The sequence below is a fragment of the Clarias gariepinus genome, chromosome 7 (genome assembly GCF_024256425.1).
Source record: "Clarias gariepinus isolate MV-2021 ecotype Netherlands chromosome 7, CGAR_prim_01v2, whole genome shotgun sequence".
In the NCBI taxonomy this organism is placed as follows: Eukaryota; Metazoa; Chordata; class Actinopteri; order Siluriformes; family Clariidae; genus Clarias; species Clarias gariepinus.
Genome location: NC_071106.1, coordinates 3,359,254 through 3,383,331, shown reverse-complemented (window position 1 = coordinate 3,383,331; position 24,078 = coordinate 3,359,254). Strand labels below are relative to the sequence as shown.

The window sequence follows — 24,078 nt, the reverse complement described above, 5'->3', positions numbered from 1 at the left end:
TTATTGTCGCTAAACGACGCAGAAAAACTAGTTCATGCTTTTATCACCTCTAGGTTGGACTATTGTAATGCCTTACTGTCTGGTTGTTCAGCTAGATGCATAAATAAGCTTTAGCTAGTCCAGAATGCAGCAGCGAGAGTCCTCACCAGAACCAGAAGATATGAGCACATCACCGCTATCTTATCTTCACTCCATTGGCTCCCTGTGAAATTTCGCATTGATTTTAAAATACTACTCTTGACATATAAAGCATTAAATGGTCTCGCGCCGCAGTACCTGAGCGAACTGCTAGTGTATTACGATCCGCCACGCCTACTTCGATCAAAGGATGCTTGTCAGTACCGCGTATTATGAAAAATACAGCTGGGGGCAGAGCTTTTTCTTACAAAGCCCCAAAGTTATGGAATAGTCTTCCAAATAGTGTTCGGGACTCAGACACAGTCTCAGTGTTTAAGTCCAGGCTAAAAACCTATTTATTTAGCCAAGCATTTTTATAAATAGATTTGCCATAGGTAAAGGAGCAGATCTGGGGGACTCATGAACGTAGAGTATTATGGTGAACTGGTATGTTTGGATGCTGTCTTCCTCACTCTCATTGATCACTCAGGTTTGCTGACGGTGAGGTGATTGTTTGCTTTACATGTCAGGAAGCCCTCATGTTTGTGTTTCCTTCTGGCTCTCCCTTTTAGTTATGCTGTCATAGTTAGTCCTGCCGGAGTCTCTTGTAGGATTACAAATTTATAAAATGTTAACTCTAGCTTCCAACATAATAGTATATAAACTGAACAAGTTATGTACATTGGGTTTTACATTTTAAGGTAAAGTTGGTGACATTCTAAGAAGATCAAGTCTTGTACCCCAGGTGTCAGAGACATTAACCTTTTGTCTTTATGTACTTCCTGACCACTGGGTAGGGTCCCAAAGTCAATGTGAATGCTAATCTCAAGGCCAGGCTATGCCTTTTGTCTCTATGAGAATGTAAAGGTTTGGGGGATACTGTCAGGCTGATTAGATTAGCACCTATGCATTTGAAAGCCACTGTTATGCTGATGAGATCAGGGCTGGGGAACTTCCGTTACCAGGCTGACTCCTGTACTAGACTATGCTTTGTTTAGATTGTCTCCACCTCTTTGTATCCCTCCCTCTTGTAAAGTATAAACTCTTCCGAGCTAAGTTTTCGGTCAGACTTGGATGACTACAGCGACGCTCGGCGAGTTCTCAATAAAGAGTAACTTCTGCTTGAATGATATCCCAACGTCTCCTGGTCTCTGAAAAAGTTCCCAACAGTTTTGGTGCCGTGACCCGGATAGAGCTGCTCACCTGAATCCAGATTGAAACCTCAAGCTTAAAGATCTGACTTCATTCCAGACTGAATCTTTTTGTACAACTCAGGATTGGTGAGTTCCACTCTATCCAAAAGAACCTTTAAGACCAGTACAAATTTGTTATCCTCTGCGCCGTCAGAGAAGAGTTAACATACTGCTGTAGGGTTTGGTTAACTAAGTTATCCTCTAAAAGTTTCTGTTTAGAGATGGTTATCCTCTGTTCAGGCAGGGAAGATTAGCATTACGTGCTAATATTTTGTGTGTTATCCTCTGTTTTTGGCAGGGAAGATTAGCATTACGTGCTAATATTTTGTGTGTTATCCTCTGTTTTTGGCAGGGAAGATTAGCATTACGTGCTAATATTTTGTGTGTTATCCTCTGTTTTTGGCAGGGAAGATTAGCATTAACGTGCTAATATTTGTGTGTTATCCTCTGTTCAGGCAGGGAAGATTAGCATTACATGCTAATATTTGTGTGTTATCCTCTGTTTTGGCAGGGAAGATTAGCATTATGTGCTAATATTTGTGTGTTTTCCTCTGTTTAGGCAGGGAAGATTAGCCTTATGTGCTAGTATTTGTGTGTTATCCTCTGTTGATCAGAGAAGTTTTAGTGTTTTGTCTTAACAAGCGTATCAAGCCTCTGTTGATCAGAGAAGTTTTAGTGTTTTTTATTGTGTGGTAACAAACCGATTTACAAAATGTTTAAACAGAATGCTAGACTGATCCCCACAACTAAAAAAGGTGGTCTTGCGACTCCTTCATGGTCTGATAGTGAATTCAAATCACTGTTAGGAGTGCAGATGAACATAATAATAACTGAGAAAGTTAGACAAGAACTAACTCAAAAGTATAAGATCCATCCAGACAAGACGTGGTCGGTAGATGAGTGCAAAAAGGTATTAGGAGCATGCATTCGTAAGAAAAATGTGAAAGGCATTATCTGCTGTCATAGAGAATTTGGTTTAACGCTAAGTACACAACAGTCTCAGCGTATTTCAGAGCTAGAGGAGCAGATCCAGGAGCTCCGTGCTAGGGTATCCTCTTTGACGAAGAAACAGAACCGCAACCAAACTTTAGCAAGAACTGATGTAGATAAAGTTAGTCAGTCTGATAACAACTATCCTGACTTACAAGCTTTCTTTGACACAGATGTAGCCATTCAGTCAGTAACTGATGTGCCTGTAGATTTAGTGAATGTATGTGTTGCTAGAAAGAGATCTCAGGGAATTGAGGGAATTGCAAGTGTTACTCCCAACTCTTCTGTTGTCGAAGTCCAAACTGTTGCTAAATCACTAGGACCTAAGGATATAGAGAGACTATCCCAGAGCTTACCCTCAGCACGCACTAATTTTTCTGAATTTAGAAGAGCTTTGATCAGTAAAATGCGTCTCTACAACATGTCATTAGAAGAAGTCACACAGCTGATGTCACAAATTCTAACTGAGTCTGAATTCAACCGTTTTGAGTCTGCTGTTACGTCTGAACTACAACATGCCAGTAAAAGTGATGTGAGAGAGGGTGTCTTGAAAATTCTTAAGAACATCATGGGACCCAAGGTAGACTGGTCCAGGATTACCAACTGTGTGCAGAAGAAAGAAGAATCTGTAAATGAATACACTGAACGGTTTTGTCAGTCAGCTGTAACTTACAGTGGCATAGTTGAGGATTCTGAAAGTGTGCTTGATGATAAGGGACCCCTAGTCCGCATCTGGTCAGATGGCCTTATAGCCGAGTACAGAAAAGCATTGCCATTCCTAGATATAACTTGGTCTTCCATGACTCTCAGAAGTAATCTTGACAGGTTAGCTGCCTGGGAAAGGGATGCTGATGTTAAGGCAAAGGTGAGAGTAGCAGCAGCTTCATTTAGCACAACAGACCCAGACCATAGATGGCCTAAAAGAGAAAGCAAATGTAACTACTGTGGAAAACTGGGACATTGGGAGAAAAGGTGTCGGAAGAAGTTGCAAGATGGTAGAAGAAATAGTATGCATAATTCTACTCCTTCTCAGCCTGCCTACAACCCTGAAGTAGTTCCGTCTCTGTCTACTCAAACTTTAGGACAGCTTGCTCAGGCTCTTCTAAGAGCACAACAGGAACAGGAAAAAAACTAATTGTTGGGGCTGTGAGTAGCTACCTTTCCCCTGTAATACATCACAATGACAAAAGAATTTTTGTGAAAGGTAGCATACAAGAGAAAGAAATTGACTTTTTGCTTGATACAGGTGCAGAAATTACAGTAATTCCTACTAAATTGGCTAAAGATTTAAACATTCCATACAAGAAAACTAAACTGTGTTTAACTGGTGTAATAGGTGAAGATTCTGTTTTGTATGAAACTCCGCCCATAGAAATACAATTAGGCCCAAAAACTTTGACTACAAAATTGCTATGTGCTCCATTAAATACAGGTGCAATTCTAGGCATGGATCTACTGAGACAAGTACATCTAACTTTAGACATGTCTTCAGAATCTGCTAGAATAAAAAGTTTCTACTGATAATGCAGCCACTCCTGAGTATGCTTTCTTGCAGAATCATCCTATTTGGGCTAAAGACAAGGATGATTGCGGTTTTCTGACAGGTGTAGAACCAGTCAAATTAACAGGAACTCCACCTCCTGTTACCAAACAATATCCAATCAGTAAAGAAGCTTTACAGGGAGTTAAACCTATTGTAGAAAAATTGCTGAAACAAGGTGTGCTAGTTAAAACTAACAGTCCCTGTAACTCACCCATATGGCCCATCAAGAAAGCCAATGGGACATGGAGACTCACCATAGACTACAGAGTAGCCAATAAACACATTGATAAAATCACCCCCCTAGTAGCAGATCCGTCTACAATTTGTAATGGCTTACCATTAGATTGTAAAGTTTTTTCAGTAATCGATATGTCTAATGGATTCTTTTCTATTCCTTTGCACTCTGACAGCCAGGCATGGTTAGCTTTTACAGTTGACTATGAGCAATACCAGTGGACTCGTCTGCCACAAGGTTTTCAAAATTCTCCGACCATATACCATCAGGCTGTCAGACGTGATTTGTGTGACCCAGAGTGTCCAGTTAAACAGTCCACTATGATCCAATATGTTGATGATATTTTGATTGCCTCAACAGATCATGATGTTCATCAAATTGAATTGGCAGCATTGTTAGACTATTTGCATGCAAAAGGACACAAATGCAGCCTTCACAAAGCTCAAGTTGCAAAAAACCAAGTCACTTTTCTGGGTCAAACAATTGGTACAGGACATAGATCTATTACACAGGATCGAGCCGCTTCAGTCAAAGCAATACCTCCGCCTACTACCATTAAAACACTTAGATCCTTTTTAGGAACAGCTGGTTATTGTAGACCTTGGATTGAGGACTATGCCATGATTGCTCAACCGCTCTATGACTTGTTGAAAGGCCAGATTAAAGATTCTGATACTGTTTGTATGGAAGAAATTCATCTTAAAGCTTTCAATGCTTTAAAGACAGCATTATGTCAAGCACCCGCATTAGGAATTGCACAATCTGATAGGCCCTTTGTGCTTTATGTTCATGAACACCTAGGCTTCATGACTGCATGTCTAATGCAAGATCATGGGGGCAGTTTACGCCCAATTCATTACTATTCTGGTAAACTTGACATAGTCGCTCAAGGTATGGGCCCATGTCTTAGAGCCGTGCAAGTAGTTCATCTAGCGCTTCAAGCTTCATCAGGAATGGTGTTAGGACAGACCGTAAATGTAAGATGCCCTCATGCAGTGTCTGCACTAATGAATCAAGCAAAAGTCACTTCTGTCACCTCTTCTCGTTGGGGAAATTGGTTAACGACCCTCACAGCCCCGAACATTGTTTTACAGCGTGCGTCAGTTACAAATCCATCTACATGTATGATGTCTGCAATGACTGAAGTTGTGTTAGAGGATGTAGGAGAAATGACTCACGACTGTGTTACACTTACATACACACCCACAAGTGAAGTAGCAGAAACTCCTATAGAGAATGCAGAATTGGAGTTGTTTGTTGATGGTTCAGCTCAGGTTATTGAAGGCCATAAACGAGCAGGTTATGCAGTAACTTCCATCACTGAAGTGGTAGCTTCAGGTCGTCTTCCAGATCATTTTTCAGCTCAAGCTGCAGAACTAGTAGCCTTAACTAGAGCATGCACGCTAGCTTCAGGGTCAGTTGCAAATATCTACACTGATTCCAGGTATGCTTTTGGAGTAATTCATGATTTTGGTGTCATTTGGCAAAGTAGACAGTTTCTAACTTCTGCTGGATCCCCTATTAAGCATGCTGGATTAGTAAAAGATCTAATGTTTGCTATGAAACTTCCAAAGAAATTAGCTGTGATCAAAGTGAAAGCACATCTCACTGCTAACACAATGGAAGCTAAAGGTAATGCTCTTGCTGATGTAGCTGCTAAACAAGCTTGTTTCTATGCAACTGTACAAGTGTGTTCAGGTAGTACAGCACAGAAGACCATTCTGCCTCCTGAAACGATAATTGATCTGTACAAAGACGTCCCTCTATATGAAGCATGGACATGGTTGGACAAAGGAGCCACAGTGGATTCATCTGGCTGCTGGACCAAAGGGGGAAAGTATGTCGCTCCCGAATCACTGCTGCCATATTTGGCACAACAAATCCACAATTTGGGTCACAGTGGTCCAGCGACGATGAATCACAGGTTTTTAAATCAGTGGTGGAATCCAAAATTCAGAATTGTAGCCATCGAAACAGTCAAGAGATGCGTTACATGTCAGAAAAATAATGATGTGCCAGCAGTAACTACAGCAGCAACACATACTCCAGCTCCACCAGGACCATTTCGTCACTTGCAAGTTGATTACATATCGTTACCTCCTTGTAAAGGAAAAACTGACGTCTTGGTAGTAATAGACAAGTTCTCAAGATGGGTAGAAGCTTATCCAACAGGACGTGCTACAGCTACACATACTGCTAAATGCCTTGTTACTGATTTCATTCCCAGATGGGGATTACCAGATTACATCGACTCAGATCAAGGAACACACTTCACAGGACAGGTAGTCAGGGAAGTGTCTAAAATGTTGAAGATTAAGTGGAATCTTCACTGTCCATACAGACCACAAGCATCAGGACAGGTTGAACGAGCAAACAGAACAATCAAAACCAGGCTAAGCAAAATGAATCAGGAAGGAGTACCATGGGTCGAAGCGCTGCCAGCGGTACTATGTAGTATGAGAGCATCACCTAATAGATCAGTAGGACTGAGCCCTCATGAGATTATTACTGGACGTCCAATGCAAATGCCAGGTGTGATTGATCTTAGAAATGCTGATGTACACTTTGCTTCAGATGCCCTGATTGCTTACTGTGAAAACCTCACGAAGGCAGTACAAAGTGCCAGAGAGAGAGTTGAGTCGTGTTGGCAGACTCCACCAGAAGGTGGACACACAATCATCCCAGGTCAGTGGGTCATGATAAAATCATTTAAGAACAAGCCATTAGAGCCTAAGTGGCACGGACCACATCAAGTGATGTTAATTACAGCAGCTGCAGTGTTGTGTCAGGGAAGGAAAACTTGGACTCACGTGTCACATTGTAAAGTTGTTCCCCCACCTGCAGGGATAGGATAGGACACACGGACCAGTGAGGAGCCCAGGGAAGAACCGAATGCAACAGGCATCGGGGGCCAAACCCTGTGGTGAAGACTCCCTCATAGGCCTTCCCCATTCATTAGTTCATCCTTACCTCACTGTTCTTTAGGTGTCATGAGAATTAAGAAACAGGGAAAGAAGGAACAACAATAGCAGACACAGATTGAACAGAGGATACAACCCTAGGGTTTGAAGTATTTTACAACAGATACTGCTTTGTCGTCTTTTGTTTTCTTTCTTACTCTGTGCAGATACCACTTGATGGCGGTCCTGAGACCCATACACGCTGACCTCGTCACCTACAAAGGAAGCCACAACTTCTGACAGACAACTAGACTCACTACCGAGCCAACTGTCACAGAAGAGAAAAAAATACACAACGCAGAGTATCAAATACGAGAACTTCAGTCATCCATCAAAATGATCAAGAGATTGCTGGACAAGACATTCTTGATCTTTAAACAAAATTACACCAAATGACTGAAGTTAAGTTTTCATGGTTTAGAGACATGTTGGAGAAACCCTGGCTGTGGATTAAGGAAATATAAATTTTGCTGTTGTTTTTCCTACTGATGTACTATCTATGTGTCCACAGTATTGAGTGTTTCATTCAACAAATAACCCACACCCATCAAAAAGAAAAGACCGCTCCAACCAGAAAAGACGATAATCCATAAAAACTTTAGACACTAGCTAGATGTTTGTTTATATGTCATCATGGCATTCATGACTGCATTCAACAACAGAACAAGTGCCTTGTGCCTGTAACGATCACAAGTTACAAGAATTAAATGTCTAAATTTGTATTTGGTGAGAGTTATTAGAACTCTCAAAGGGGGAACTGTAGGATTACAAATTTATAAAATGTTAACTCTAGCTTCCAACATAATAGTATATAAACTGAACAAGTTATGTACATTGGGTTTTACATTTTAAGGTAAAGTTGGTGACATTCTAAGAAGATCAAGTCTTGTACCCCAGGTGTCAGAGACATTAACCTTTTGTCTTTATGTACTTCCTGACCACTGGGTAGGGTCCCAAAGTCAATGTGAATGCTAATCTCAAGGCCAGGCTATGCCTTTTGTCTCTATGAGAATGTAAAGGTTTGGGGGATACTGTCAGGCTGATTAGATTAGCACCTATGCATTTGAAAGCCACTGTTATGCTGATGAGATCAGGGCTGGGGAACTTCCGTTACCAGGCTGACTCCTGTACTAGACTATGCTTTGTTTAGATTGTCTCCACCTCTTTGTATCCCTCCCTCTTGTAAAGTATAAACTCTTCCGAGCTAAGTTTTCGGTCAGACTTGGATGACTACAGCGACGCTCGGCGAGTTCTCAATAAAGAGTAACTTCTGCTTGAATGATATCCCAACGTCTCCTGGTCTCTGAAAAAGTTCCCAACACTCTGCTTGCACTCTACAGTTAATATACATTCACATTATACTTTGTGTGACTGTGACCATACCTAACTGCCATCTCTCCTCTTCTTCTCTTCCCCCCCTTTCTTTCTTTTTCCTCTCTCCTCCTTTCCCCCCCTTTCACTCTTTCTCTCTCTCTCTGTCGAGCTACACATGTCGTTCCTGAGCTGCCAGTGATCCAGACTCCCTTTGCCCTCCGGACCTGTCTGACCCATCCTGGTGCCCCGCTTCTGGCTGAAGATCTCGTCACATGGATGCCCCGTGTGTCTCTCTGGGATGCGTCTGGTGTCTGGGAATGATTCTCTCTACCTAGAAAATGGTTCTGGCCTTGACTGGTGTTGGCAACTGTTTCTCTGGGGACTTGACAGTTCGATAGTTCATGACTGGAACTTCTTACAAGTCTACCTGGGTCTTCAATAACTACCTGGACTCCATATTAACATCAAATAACATCAGCTATTATAGCTGAACTGCCTCCCACCCTACACACTGTATAAATGCAGATCATTTACTGCTTTCTGTTTCACCCAAATGAGGATGGGTTCCCTGTTGAGTCTGGTTCCTCTCAAGGTTTCTTCCTATTACCATCTCAGGGAGTTTTTCCTTGCCACTGTCGCCCTCAGCTTGCTCACCAGGGACAAACCGACCATTTTGATTCATACAAATTCACATTTCATACAAACTTAAATAATTCTTTTGACTATGTAAAGCTGCTTTGCGGCAATGAAAATTGCTAAAAGCGCTATACAAATAAAATTGAATTGAATTGAATTGAATTTTAACATCCCAGCCTGCTCATTGAACTGTCTTTGCATCTCTGCAAACTGCTTTTTTAATTTCTCCAGTTCAGCCATAATATCAACCCAAAGACTAGAAATGTTAACTAGATCTGGGATTGGGAACGATCCTGTATCCTGTATGTGGCGGAGGGAATTGTGCCTCCGCATTGTGGGGAAAAGATTACACACATTACTAAGGAAGATTGAGTGAGAACCAGGATCCTAGTCCCCCAACCCAATGCTTTGAGTCTCTGTAGAACAGGTGGTTATATGTTGGTGCCTATCGTGTTGCTAGATGATAATGCAAAAGATGAGGTGATGTGGCCTTCAGGAACTTAATCTGTGCACAATAACCTGAAAGGTGAATGCTGTTCTGCAAAACCCACCCTCCCCAAATTTAACAGGATAGGGGAGACACCTCCACTCCTCACAAGACTCAATCAGTTTTATACATTGTCCAATCAAAATTATTTATTTCAATAGATTTTATTATTAGTATCTTCTTAACTTATTTATAAAATAAATGAATTATCTACTTTTGTTTCTTCACAGGTGAAATAGAATTATGTTTACCTCGGATTACAAGTAACACGTTTTGCGAGTGTTCCGCAAGACGAGCAAAGATTTTTAATAAATTTTGACTTGAAAAACGAGCATCATCTTGGTTTATGAGTACCGAATATCATGTATCACGCATGCGCTTCTTGTTTTGACGCAGAGCGTCACGTGATCACAACTGAGCCAATGGTTTTTCTCTCTCTTGCGCTGCGGACTTGTGGGTAATCGTCTCCCCTGCTGGGTCTTACTGGTATAATCAACCAGTAAGTAATCAACATGTACTGTTTACTATAACACTGTGACCATGTGTGTGTGTAAAACATATTTTATTTTGTGTTTGTAAGCGTGTGTGTACAGCGCGCGTGTGCTGTTTATTACAACACACGTATGTGTGCGCATTTAAAAAGCCAAAAGCAAGTCTCATTAATTTGACACACACACACACTCGCCTTTACAGCCCCCCTCCCACCCTCTTCTCCTCTCGGCTTCCCACACACATACAGACGTACACTCTCTGCCTTACACAGAAACTCTGTTCTGTCGCGATTCTTTTCAAAGGTAAAGTTCAGGTTCATTTGTTTTGTTTTTTTTACTTTACAGCAGCGATTCCATTAGTATGCGCTCCCGCGGGTGTGATTAGCGATGTTCCTTGTTAATTTTTCCGATAAAACAGTCTCTCCATTAATGTGTGTGTGTGCACGCACATTTTACACACACACACAGCGTCTGCGCGTATAAATGGAAGCACTTATCTGTCGGGATTTATTTATTTTTTTGGGGTAAAGTGCAGGTTAATTTCTTATTTTTACTTAATATTTTGTAGTAATTATTTTTATGTATTTATTTTTTGGGGTTGTAGAATGAATAATTTGAGTTTCCATTATTTCTTATGGGAAACTTTAATTTGGTTTACGAGTGTTTTGGAATACGAGCCCGCTTCCGGAATGAATTATGCTCGTAATCCAAGGTTCCCTATATATATATATATATATATATATATATATATATATATATATATAAGCATTTCAGTTCATATCATACTGTGTAGGACTGTGTATGTGACGAATAAAATTTAAATATAATTAACTGATGTCCCTAAAGTTACATGTTCTGGTAACTACTGTTAAACACTGAACACTCTATAATAAAACTACTGGTTTTCCAAAAACTGATAATGCAGTAACATTAACTTACTATTTAAAAAAAAAGAAAAAAGCAACATAATATGTCAAACAACACTGGTTAACTTAGGACCAGCCTAATAATAATAATACTGTAACCAGCTGACTGATTTAAATAATTTAAAAAACCAACAAAAAACAAAACAACAACTTTCATTCCTACTAGTGTTAGTTACCCAGACATGCTAATCCACGTGCTAAACCACACACAGGTAGCATTTTAATTCCTTTGGCAATTTAAGAACAAACATAAGCTGTGTAATTTCATAATTCGTTCCGGAAGCGGGCTCGTATTCCAAAACACTCGTATTCCAAAACACTGGCAAACCAAATTTTCCTATGGGAAATAATGGGAATTCAAATAATTCGTTTTACAGCCCCAAAAAATAAATACATAAAAATAATTAACACAAAATATTACGTAAAAATGAAACAAGTTAACCTGCACTTTACCTTTAAAAAAAAGTAAAAAATAAATCCAGACAGATTAGTGTTTAATTACGCGCACGCACACACAACGCACACACTCTGCAGCGCAAGAAAGAGAAACACAAACACGCCTTCTTCGATCAAAGGATGCAGGCTGCTTGTCAGTACCGCGTATTATGAAAAATACAGCTGGGGGCAGAGCTTTTTCTTACAAAGCCCCAAAGTTATGGAATAGTCTTCCAAATAGTGTTCGGGACTCAGACACAGTCTCAGTGTTTAAGTCCAGGCTAAAAACCTATTTATTTAGCCAAGCATTTTTATAAATAGATTTGCCATAGGTAAAGGAGCAAATCTGGGGGACTCATGAACGTAGAGTATTATGGTGAACTGGTATGTTTGGATGCTGTCTTCCTCACTCTCATTGATCACTCAGGTTTGCTGACGGTGAGGTGATTGTTTGCTTTACATGTCAGGAAGCCCTCATGTTTGTGTTTCCTTCTGGCTCTCCCTTTTAGTTATGCTGTCATAGTTAGTCCTGCCGGAGTCTCTGCTTGCACTCTACAGTTAATATACATTCACATTATACATTGTGTGACTGTGACAATACCTAACTGCCATCTCTCCTCTTCTTCTCTTTCCCCCCCTCTTTCTTTTTCCTCTCTCCTCCTGTACAGGAGAAACACAAACACACACACATGCACACACATAACGCACACACAATAAAAGATAGAGGAAGAGAGAGAGAGAGAGAAGCATAACCCCTTTTCCACTGCTTTGGTTCCCGTGCTGGTTCCCAATTTTGGAACCAGTGCCACGCTTTTCCACAGAAAAAAATTGGTGCTGGCGCCCTAAAATAAGCACCGAACCGGCCCCTAAAATCTGCTGGTCTAGTCGCGAGAACTCTTGACGTCACGAGCGGTGGGCAGCTCGAGAGAAAGAGAGAAAAACCGTTGGCTCAGTTGTATTCACATGACGCTCGGCGTCAAAACAAGAAGCGCATGCGTGATATATGATACTCAGTGCTCGTAAAAAGTTTTTTAAGTCAAAATTTATAAAAAAATATTGCTTGTCTTACGGAACACTCGCAAACCACGTTACTTGTAATCCGAGGTTCCACTGTACATGTTTTTTGACCACAGACTCTGCATTACGCACTTAATGCAAAAAAAGTAAAACCCACCTTGACTGGCCGCTTTGTGTTCTTCGTCTTCTTCATTTGATTTGCGGCAGGGAAAGTAAACGGTGCGCTACTGCCACCTAAAGGTCTGGATAAATGATACTTGGTAAAGTGTTTTTTGCTGACTTGACACCGAGGCCCGGCGATGTCCTGCACATTTCTCTAGAATAGATTAGAATCTACATGTACTGTGGGCTTAATTGGGTTGGCCATGAGAAAATGTTGATCATTCATTCATAAATAATCAAAATGTATAATAAAAAATAGGTTTGGCCTTAAATGATAAGTGTATACAGAAATCACTAAACACAAACATTATCTCATTACTTTACTTCCTGATAAAAAAATATATATTCTGTATATTATATTTTAGTTCTTTATTGGTAATGACATTTATACAGAATGTAAATTAAATTTGTCATTTGCCAGTTTAATTTTAATAAATTTAATATTATTTAATAAATATCTTTCAATGGTCCATTCATATATCTTCATGAGACCCGAAAAAAAAACGTTTTGTTTCATATTTACATTTTTTTTAATATAACATAAGTCTGTGAGATATCATGAGATGAACATGTCTCACAGATGTTTTTTTTTTTTAAACTGTCATTTATTTATTAGTTATAACATGTCCCTTGAAATGTACACTGGGTCTTGCTTTGTTAATAGAAGTACAATGAATTTAGTTCTATTTAGTAAAATATAATATAGTTATATAATTATTATATAATATAATAAACAATATAGTTGGAAGCAACAATGAGCGGGCCCAAGCACCCTGCGCCATCACCACATGAACAAAGTTATGACATCACTCAATGTGATGTCACTGAATGTGATGTCACTTAATATGATGTTCCACAGAAGGTTCTTAACCATTTTTTGGTGTATGTTTAACTCTGAAGAGATTCTGACATGTCCTGACATTTGTGTATTTTTTAGTCTCTTATAAACATATAAATGTCTAAAGTCTGATAACATTGTATTCAGCACAAACTGGGCTACAATAATATATGAGCACCATTTATGTACAAGGTTGTCTATTGGAGAAAAAACAGTTATGGTTATTGAAAACAACAAAAAATTAATCCCTGAAATAAGACCACAAAACACATTCATGATTGTGTGCAAGACTTTTGTGACCTGGATCTTGTAGTGTAGAGGTTTTACTTCAAAAAGATGTGACAATCACCTCGCTTATTCATTTACAGAAAATTCTAAGACACTTTTTGTTTAGAAAGGCCATATGCGAGGAGGTGTGAATGATCATGAATAATGCTGTAATTTACACCAGAGAAGACAAAGACCCGCATAATGAGCTGTAAAATTACCCCTTTTAGTCAGGTATGGAACAGAGTCAAGTGAAATTTTAAGGCAAATGGTGCAAACAGGAACAGTACAAGATAAAATGGGTGTATGGTTTGTATAGTCACACGTCCCTGTGCCACTCCTGAGAGCAGTTCCTGTTTAACTGAAGTCACAGGGAAACATTGCATGCCTGGCATTTACAAGGTGTTTTTTGCCGCTTGCCATCCACTGCTTTGGTGTCGTGGCACAGAGTTATGGCAAAACAGCGCTTGTTGAAAAAAAAAACAGCTTGAATAGACTCATGGAAAATGTGAGTCAGCAGACAGCAGTGGTGGTCCAGGTTCCTGTCTGGGCAGGAATCCCAGAGTCTGTGGAGAGTGTCATCATCAGTCTGTGTTTTCCATGACATTGGCTGCATCTTGTTTGCCTTTGATTTTTTGGTGAATGAAGCATATGCACAGGCTGCACTTAGTTTTCTCCTCTTCCTCCCGTTTCAAAAACCATGGTGACGTTTCGCGAATTTTGCATATATTGCAAAGCTAGTGTCAAGCATATTTCACCTCCTCCCATCTTGGTTAATGTGTAGCGCAAGAACCTCCCTTTAAGTATGCGCGTTGTCTTTTAGTTGGTATGGCAAGTGTAAACACTTGAATCGGATATGGGTCATAGTTGAAAAAACGTGTGAACAGACGGTTAAAAAAATCAGATATAGGCAACAAATCAAAATTGTGCATTGAGACCTGCAGTGTAAACGGGGCTTTAGACTCGTTTTTGCACGCTGAATCTCTCCCATGCGCACGCTCTCAAACTCGTTTTTGTGCTCTGAAAATCACTTTTTTACGCGTTCAAAATAATTTTATGTTTGCACTCTTCTGTGCGCTCACTGTCATAAAGCTACACTTGCAAAAACTGCAGCGGCGTTATAAATCTGCAACTTTTCCCAACCAGAGACTAGAATCGGAATCAGAACTCTGGAGGCAGGCAGATTCGGACTGTCTGTTTTCTTAAGGGGTCCCCAGGCCTCCGCTTCTAGTTTGAATTAATGGCTGGAAGCTGCATCATTGGGTGTGTTAGTTGTTATCTTTATTATTTTATTTTTATCGGCATAAGGTAAATTTTATGTTTTTTGTTAGGTAATTTGTATTTAAGTACATACTTTAAGCTATAGAATGTATTGTCTAATATGTTGTTGCTAAATCTTATGTACTTTGCTTGTGGCATTATTCTCCGTAGCTTTCGGCCTGTTTTCAGTCTCTGTGTAACAGCTAGAATTAACACACCAGGTTTAAACTAAAATTGTACCTGTATATTGTAAGGGTCCACCACCAGAGGTCACTGTTTTTTATTTTGTAGTTTTTGTTGGCTGACTCAGTTTCCCAGCAGGCACCTCGGTCAGGTGATGCGAGTGCACACCTGAACCGAGGTAGCCATCAATCCATCTCTATAAATAGCTGTTTAGACTGGGAAACTGGGTCGAGCATTTTTGGTATCACCACTGTCACTTGTGTGGGCATTTTGTTTTAGTTTTTGTTCTTTGTTTAGTTTATTTTGATTTTAGTTGTGTTGACTTGGGCTCTCTTATTGGTAATGTTTCTGTGTATGTTTTGTGTGTCTGTGTTAGTGGAGCTGATTCAGTCCTGTCCTCTTGTGTTCTTGTATGTTTAGCTAGAGTCAGGTAAGTAGTTAGGTGTGTGTTTGGCTAGGAGCGTGTTTAGCTAAAATCTGTGTTGAGTTACAGTAACTAGCATGCTTCTAGCCATAGCCCCTCTGTGTCTCTAGCTGTCCTGTGTTTCCTACCTCCCTAGTTGTCCAGTGTGCCTGGCCTTTGAAAGTGTCCTCAGCCTGGCCTTTGAAAGTGTCCTCAGCCTGGCCTTTGAAAGTGTCCTCAGCCTGGCCTTTGAAAGTGTCCTCAGCCTAGCCACTGGGTATCCCTTGTCTGTGTTTCTGTGCCCCCATTCCCTAGTGTGTGTTAAGCTATTAGGCTTCGAGCCTCACGTGGAGGCCCCAGCTGCAGCAGCCGCCGAGCGCCTCATGTGGAGGCCCCAGCAACACCAGCGAGCCTCATGTGAAGGCCCCCACCTTTTACCCCCACCTCGTCCAGTAGCTCTAATTCACGGCTCGCCGCCTTCGGAGCGACATTTCAGCACTGCGTCCACCACCCGGCTTCGATGTCGGGCACCCACTGCTGCACTGCGGAGGAAAAGCCAGTACTGCATCGGCCGCCCGGATTGGGGACAACTCAGCACTGTCTTCAGGGGCTCTACTTCTCTGAGCAATACAGTGCTGCCCCCTCCGCCCGGCCTACAACAGCGATCCGGTGCTGCCTCCGCCACACAGTCAACTAAGGGAGCTAGCTCGTCGGGGTTGGGTAAAGAACACAGGACACCAGGGAAGTGCCCAGGGACCACCAGTAGTGCTCCGGAGGAGCGGTCTAAGGGGGGGGGGGGGGTACTATAAGGGTCCACCACCAGAGGTCACTGTTTTTTATTTTGTAGTTTTTGTTGGCTGACTCAGTTTCTCAGCAGGCACCTCGGTCAGGTGATGCGAGTGCACACCTGAACCCGAGGTAGCCATCAATCCATCTCTATAAATAGCTGTGGGAAACTGGGTCGAGCATTTTTGGTATCACCACTGTCACTTGTGTGGGCATTTTGTTTTAGTTTTTATTTTTTGTTTAGTTTGTTTTGATTTTAGTTGTGTTGACTTGGGCTCTCTTATTGGCAATGTTTCTGTGTATGTTTTGTGTGTCTGTGTTAGTGGAGCTGATTCAGTCCTGTTCTTGTGTGTTTAGCTAGAGTCAGGTAAGTAGTTAGTTGTGTGTTTGGTTAGGAGCGTGTTTAGCTTAAATCTGTGTTGAGTTACAGTAACTAGAATGCTTCTAGCCATAGCTCCTCAGTGTCTCTAGCTGTTCTGTGTTTCTTACCTCCCTAGTGTGTGTTAAGCTATTTGGTAAGTGTAGCTTAGTGCATGTTGGGGCTAAAGACATGCTTAGCTAGGTGTATGTGTAGCTAACTGCCATGGTTAAGCACAGCTTAACCATGTTTAGCTAAAAGCCATGCCTAGCTGATTACCATGTTTTTAGCCCTCGTCCTGTCTCTCTCTTGGTCTCTGGTATCTAGTCTCTACGTGTCTCCCTCTAGTGTCCAGTCTCAGCCTAACGCATAGTCTGTGTGTCCTGTTATGTGTTTGTCTTCCTCCTGCCCGTGTCTCGCCACGGGGCGTGTCATGTGTCTCCCTCTGCCCGTGTCTCGCCACGGGGCGTGTCATGTGTCTCCCCATCTGCCCGTGTCTCGCCACGGGGCCTGTCATGTGTCTCCCCATCTGCCCGTGTCTCGCCACGGGGCCTGTCATGTGTCTCCCCATCTGCCCGTGTCTCGCCACGGGGCCTGTCATGTGTCTCCCCATCTGCCCGTGTCTCGCCACGGGGCCTGTCATGTGTCTCCCCATCTGCCCGTGTCTCGCCACGGGGCCTGTCATGTGTCTCCCCATCTGCCCGTGTCTCGCCACGGGGCCTGTCATGTGTCTCCCCATCTGCCCGTGTCTTCCCATCTGCCCTGTCATGTGTCTCCCCATCTGCCCGTGTCTCCCCATCTGCCCGTGTCTCGCCACGGGGCCTGTCATGTGTCTCCCCATCTGCCCGTGTCTCGCCACGGGGCCTGTCATGTGTCTCCCCATCTGCCCGTGTCTCCCCATCTGCCCTGTCATGTGTCTCCCCATCTGCCCGTGTCTCCCCATCTGCCCGTGTCTCGCCACGGGGCCTGTCGTGTCTCCCCATTTGCCCGTGTCTCGCCACGGGGCCTGTCATGTGTCTCCCCATCTGCCCGTGTCTCGCCACGGGGCCTGTCATGTGTCTCCCCATCTGCCCGTGTCTCGCCACGGGGCCTGTCATGTGTCTCCCCATCTGCCCGTGTCTCGCCACGGGGCCTGTCATGTGTCTCCCCATCTGCCCGTGTCTCGCCACGGGGCCTGTCATGTGTCTCCCCATCTGCCCGTGTCTCGCCACGGGGCCTGTCATGTGTCTCCCCATCTGCCCGTGTCTCGCCACGGGGCCTGTCATGTGTCTCCCCATCTGCCCGTGTCTCGCCACGGGGCCTGTCATGTGTCTCCCCATCTGCCCGTGTCTTCCCATCTGCCCTGTCATGTGTCTCCCCATCTGCCCGTGTCTCCCCATCTGCCCTGTCATGTGTCTCCCCATCTGCCCGTGTCTCCCCATCTGCCCGTGTCTCGCCACGGGGCCTGTCATGTGTCTCCCCATCTGCCCGTGTCTCGCCACGGGGCCTGTCATGTGTCTCCCCATCTGCCCGTGTCTCGCCACGGGGCCTGTCATGTGTCTCCCCATCTGCCCGTGTCTCGCCACGGGGCCTGTCATGTGTCTCCCCATCTGCCCGTGTCTCGCCACGGGGCCTGTCATGTGTCTCCCCATCTGCCCGTGTCTCGCCACGGGGCCTGTCATGTGTCTCCCCATCTGCCCGTGTCTCGCCACGGGGCCTGTCATGTGTCTCCCCATCTGCCCGTGTCTCGCCACGGGGCCTGTCATGTGTCTCCCCATCTGCCCGTGTCTCGCCACGGGGCCTGTCATGTGTCTCCCCATCTGCCCGTGTCTCGCCACGGGGCCTGTCATGTGTCTCCCCATCTGCCCGTGTCTTCCCATCTGCCCTGTCATGTGTCTCCCCATCTGCCCGTGTCTCCCCATCTGCCCTGTCATGTGTCTCCCCATCTGCCCGTGTCTCCCCATCTGCCCGTGTCTCGCCACGGGGCCTGTCATGTGTCTCCCCATCTGCCCGTGTCTCCCCATCTGCCCGTGTCTCGCCACGGGGCCTGTCGTGTCTCCCCATTTGCCCGTGTCTCGCCACGGGGCCTGTCATGTGTCTCCCCATCTGCCCGTGTCTCGCCACGGGGCCTGTCATGTGTCTCCCCATCTGCCCGTGTCTCGCCACGGGGCCTGTCATGTGTCTCCCCATCTGCCCGTGTCTCGCCACGGGGCCTGTCATGTGTCTCCCCATCTGCCCGTGTCTCGCCACGGGGCCTGTCATGTGTCTCCCCATCTGCCCGTGTCTCGCCACGGGGCCTGTCATGTGTCTCCCCATCTGCCCGTGTCTCGCCACGGGGCCTGTCATGTGTCTCCCCATCTGCCCGTGTCTCGCCACGGGGCCTGTCATGTGTCTCCCCATCTGCCCGTGTCCCGCCAGAGAGCCCCTGTTAGCACAGCGTTAAGTAGTATTTGAGTTTGTTTGTTCCTTTGTCTTTATTTATACTTTGTGTTTAACCATCATTAAAGACTCATTTATTTATTTTTTTATTACACAACCCCTCTGCCTCTATGCCTGCTCCTTCCGCCCACGGCGTTTAACACCTGCCACAACACCCCGTTCGGGACATATATTCTAATAATAATTTCTCTGTGTTCAGACAACAGTTTATATTTTAGTTTGTGAACATGTTTTGTTGAACACAAATAAACTAAAGTGTTTTTTGTAACCTTGTGCGAATTAAATCTGTTATACTCATGAGTAAAATCTGCCTCTATATTACTGATGTAATGTGTTTTTAAAAAACATGTTATAGTGTAGAAAATGTATTTAGCATTTGTAAATTAGCCTAAACACCTTTAGTGTACTGGTAACACATTTGCAATACTGTTGTATGTGTAGAATGTTTTATGTACTGTATGATACAATGAAGTATATTTGTATTAACCACAAAATGTACTTTTTTAGTATTTGTAATTGACCACAAATATAACAGCATGTTACAGCTGCAATTATAATATACTTAAAGTATATTAATCATATATTTGTAATGCAGTAGCTGTAATGTACTTACAATTTAAGTATATATTTAGTGTATTATATTTATTACTGTCAGGTGTAACGGTTAACCCCTAGAGGGCGCCAAAGCGCCTGGGTTTGTTTTGTTTTAAGTTGAAGTTTGTGTTTTAGTTGGACTGCATGTCCCAGACTGCACCTCGGTCAGGTGACGTGGGAATTCACCTGAACCGAGGTGAGAGAATCTCCCCCAGACGTTTTTTGGGGGGGCGCTATCACCATCTCGCCCGAGCTGGCGGAATGGCTGGAGGACAGCGAGGAGCAAGGGGAGAGAGAGCTCTTGCAGAGCTGGGAAGGCTGCAAGCTGATCGAACCGGCGGACTGGCTGGAAGACAGCGAAGAGCAGCGAGAGAGAAGAGCGCGGCACAGCTGGGAAGGCTGCAGACTCGCCATTCGGCGGACGCCGTTCAAGGGTGAGGCAGCGGGGAGATACACGGTCCCAACCACCATCCAAGAGGCACGGGCCGAGGAGGCCTGGCAGGACGGTGACGAGGACTTAACGGAGGAGGACTACACGTTGTTGGCACAGCTAAACCGAGAGCGCATTTCCGACCTGCGGGAGCAGGTGGCGCTACTCCAAAGGCTGCTCGTCCAGGTTCGAGAGAACTGCGATGTAGCTCCGGACACTCTCCCTCTCTCTAATCTGGACGACGCGCTCCTCCTCCCGCTCCCGGCTGTAGTCAACGCGGAGGTCTACGTGCCGCGGCTGCCAGACACGTTTACTCCTCAGCCGCCAAGCGTCGTGTGCGGCGCTGCCGATCAGCCGCCTCCGAGCTGCACAGACATCGAGCCAGCGCTTCAGCCGGGCTTCGAGGATGGCCTACTGCTTCCTCCGCCGCCCGGCTTTGAGGACATCGCGCCAGCTCAGCAGCTGCCGATGGAGGCAGCGAACGACGCTCCGGCTCCTCAGCCAGACTTCCAGGCCGGCCTGCTGATTCCTCCGCCGCCCGGCTTTGAGGACGGCGCTCCAGCCCCGCCGCCGCCGCCGCCCAGCACAGCGAGCGTCGCTCCAGCTCCGCCGCCGCCCAGCACAGCGAGCGTCGCTCCAGCTCCGCCGCCGCCCAGCTCAGCGAGCGTCGCTCCAGCTCCGCCGCCGCCGCCGCCCAGCTCGCGAGCGTCGCTCCAGCTCCTCAGCCGCCGCCGAGCGTCGCTCCAGCTCCTCAGCCGCCGCCGAGCGTCGCCCCAGCTCCTCAGCCGCCGCCGAGCGTCGCCCCAGCTCCTCAGCCGCCGCCGAGCGTCGCCCCAGCTCCTCAGCCGCCGCCGAGCGTCGCCCCAGCTCCTCAGCTGCCGCCGCCGAGCGTCGCCCCAGCTCTTAAGCCTTGCCCACGAGAGGGGATCGACCGCCTCGGTATTGGGGGTCCAGACTGGGACCGCTGGGGAGGGAGTCCGGGTCCTCCGGTAACGCTCCGAGGAGCGTTTTTTAGGGGGGGGGTACTGTAACGGTTAACCCCTAGAGGGCGCCAAAGCGCCTGGGTTTGTTTTGTTTTAAGTTGAAGTTTGTGTTTTAGTTGGACTGCATGTCCCAGACTGCACCTCGGTCAGGTGACGTGGGAATTCACCTGAACCGAGGTGAGGTAATTAAGTTGATTATAAAGAGCCTGACTGGAGCACAGTCAGGCGTCTAGCTTTTGTTGCCCTTATAGTATTATCCTTTGAGTTAAACTTATGCCTGTGTTTATTTTATGTGCTTAAATAAATAACTTATGCCTGTGTTTATTTTATGTGCTTAAATAAAAGCCTAAACCGCCAGCTCGCCTCCTGCACATTATGCCACGCTCACACAGACATTAGAGGAAGGTTCGTGACATCAGGTAGTGTATGTACTGTACGTTAGTACACACACAGCCATATACTTTAAGTGTACTAAGTATCTATAGCACACAAGTATACTTAATACACTTAATAAAAAAAGTATACTTAATAAAATTGTGCTTTTGTACAATTTAATTACAACTTAAATACATTTAGTGCAAAATTAGTTGTTCCAAAATAGCAAACTTCAAGTATACTAGTCATAAGTCTGCTGCAAGTATACTTAAACATGCTTGGATTTAATATACTTAGCATACTTTTTTTTCACTTGGGTGGACATGCTTTACACACATATTTAACACATTCTAAACATTTACACCTAAGCAAGTATTTGTAAATACAAACTAAACAAAAGGCATTATGAACATATACACCACCTAAATCTCCTGCTCAAGGCCCGGAATGCTGCCTTCAGATCAGGAGATGCGCAAGCCTATAGTGCATCTAGAGCTGACCTGAAAAGGGGTATTGATAAGGCCAAGTGGAGCTACAAGTTGAGGATCGAAGATCATTTCAAAAACTATGAACCTCGGCGTATGTGGCAGGGCATACAGTCCATCAGTGACTACAAACCCACCCACTCTGCACTCATATCCACTAAAGTCACCTTCCTCAACGAACTTAATAATTTCTATGCTCGTTTTGATCGGAGTCACCAAGAGACAATCACTACGTTGATACCACCTGTGAACTTTCAGCCTCTCTCACTTTCCACCGCAGAAGTCTTTGCTGCCTTCAGCAGGATAAATAAACGTAAAGCTGCTGGCCCTGATGGAATACCTGGACGTGTGCTCAGAACCTGTGCTGAACAGCTGTCTGAGGTCATGACGGACATCTTTAATCTGTCCTTATCCCAAGCAACAGTGGCGACTTGCCTTAAATCCACCTCCATTGTGCCTGGGCCTAAACACTCCAATTCCATGTGGCTTAATGATTACAGACCAATTGCACTCACACCCATACTCATGAAGTGCTTCGAGCGATTAGTCCTAGCTCACCTCAAGAAAAGCCTTCCACCCACACTAGACCCTCATCAGTTCGCCTAATGTGAAAATGGGAGCATTGAAGATGCTGTCTCCCTAACACTACACACGGTATTATCTTACCTTTCTTTGATCCAAGATGGCGGCACGGCAGTAGCACGCAGCGGCCGCTCCGGAGCCAAAATGGTGCTACGTTGTTTACGTTTTGTGTGTAGCACGTTTATTTTACTATATGTATGGATATCGTCGCAACTGGTGTTCGTACATACCACATCCAGACACTTTTCAACCTAAATAACCCGGTTAATGATATCCACGATGAGCTGCGGGAAAAGCTACGCAACCTCGGCTTGCTGCGCGAACCAGGCCTCAAAGCCTCGGCGTTGCCTGATGCCGGCGGCCAGGGGAAAGGGCCATCGGAAGCGGTGCGCGAGGAAGCGGAAGCGCGAGGAAGCGGAAGCGCGGCAAGCGGGCGGGAGTCTGTGCTAGGCTAAAAAATTCAAATTCAAATTTCAAATTCAAATTTTATTTGTCACATACACAAACATACACAGTACGAAATGTAGTGAAATGTATTATACGACTGCCATTGACCCTAAAAGAGAGTTAAATTTTACAATTAAGAAATAAATATGAATAAAAGAAATACGATAGAAATTAAATTACAAAATTAAATTAAACTAGGAAAAATAGAACTAAAAATAAAAATAGAAATGTGCTATGAAAAAATAGAACTAAAAATAAAAATAGAAATAGGATGTACAAAATAGAAATATACTGTGCAAATTGAAATATACTTTACGGTGTGTGCAAATATGCATGGAACAAAGTGTCTTAGTGCAGAGGTTATTAAAGTGACTTTGTGCACTGGTCCAGGATGTAAACGTAAAACTGTAAAATGTAGTGTAGTTGTGAAGGTAGGTGTGCAAAGTTATTAAAGTGTCTTTGTGCAATGGTCCAGGATGTAACGTACGACATGTAGTGTATATATGAAGGAAGGTGAGCGTGTAATTGTCCATAGTGTTCATGGATGTAAGAAGATTGATGGATTTGACCAATTATGAAAATATTGTGTAGTTCTGCATAGTGGTGTGGTTGTGGTTGAGAGACCTTATCGCCTGCGGGAAGAAGCTCCTCCTCAGTCTCTCTGTGTTGGCCTTCAAGGAGCGGAATCGCTTCCCAGACCGCAACAGAGTAAACAGTCCGTTATTGGGGTGGCTGAGGTCCTTCACGATCTTCCTGGCCTTGGTCAAGCACCGCTTGTTGTAGATCGAGTGCAGGTCAGGGAGCTCGATGCGGATGATGCGCTCAGCTGATCGCACCACCCTCTGTAGAGCTCGTCTGTCCTGCATGGTGCTGTTCCCGAACCAGGTCGTGATATTTCCCGTCAGGATGCTCTCGATGGTGCAGGAGTAGAAATTCCTGAGCACCTTGGAGGGCAGTCTAAAGTCTCTCAAGCGTCTGAGGTGGTAGAGATGCTGCCGGGCCTTTTTTACCACGGTGTTGATGTGACAGGACCATGCCAGGTCCTGCGTGATGTGAACACCGAGGTATCTGAAGCTGTCCACTCTCTCCACTGGGCTCCTGTTGATGACGGGGGTCTGGTAGTTCCTCACCTGCTTTGTACTAAAGTCCACTATCAGCTCCTT

General features: G+C 44.5%; 1 protein-coding gene across 1 annotated transcript in view; it reads left to right on the top strand.

Annotated features, from left to right (window-relative positions):
* LOC128527620 (protein NLRC3-like) overlaps positions 1-24,078 on the top strand; it is a 446,994-nt gene that overhangs the window by 203,123 nt on the left and 219,793 nt on the right. The gene's annotated exons all lie outside the window — the stretch shown is intronic.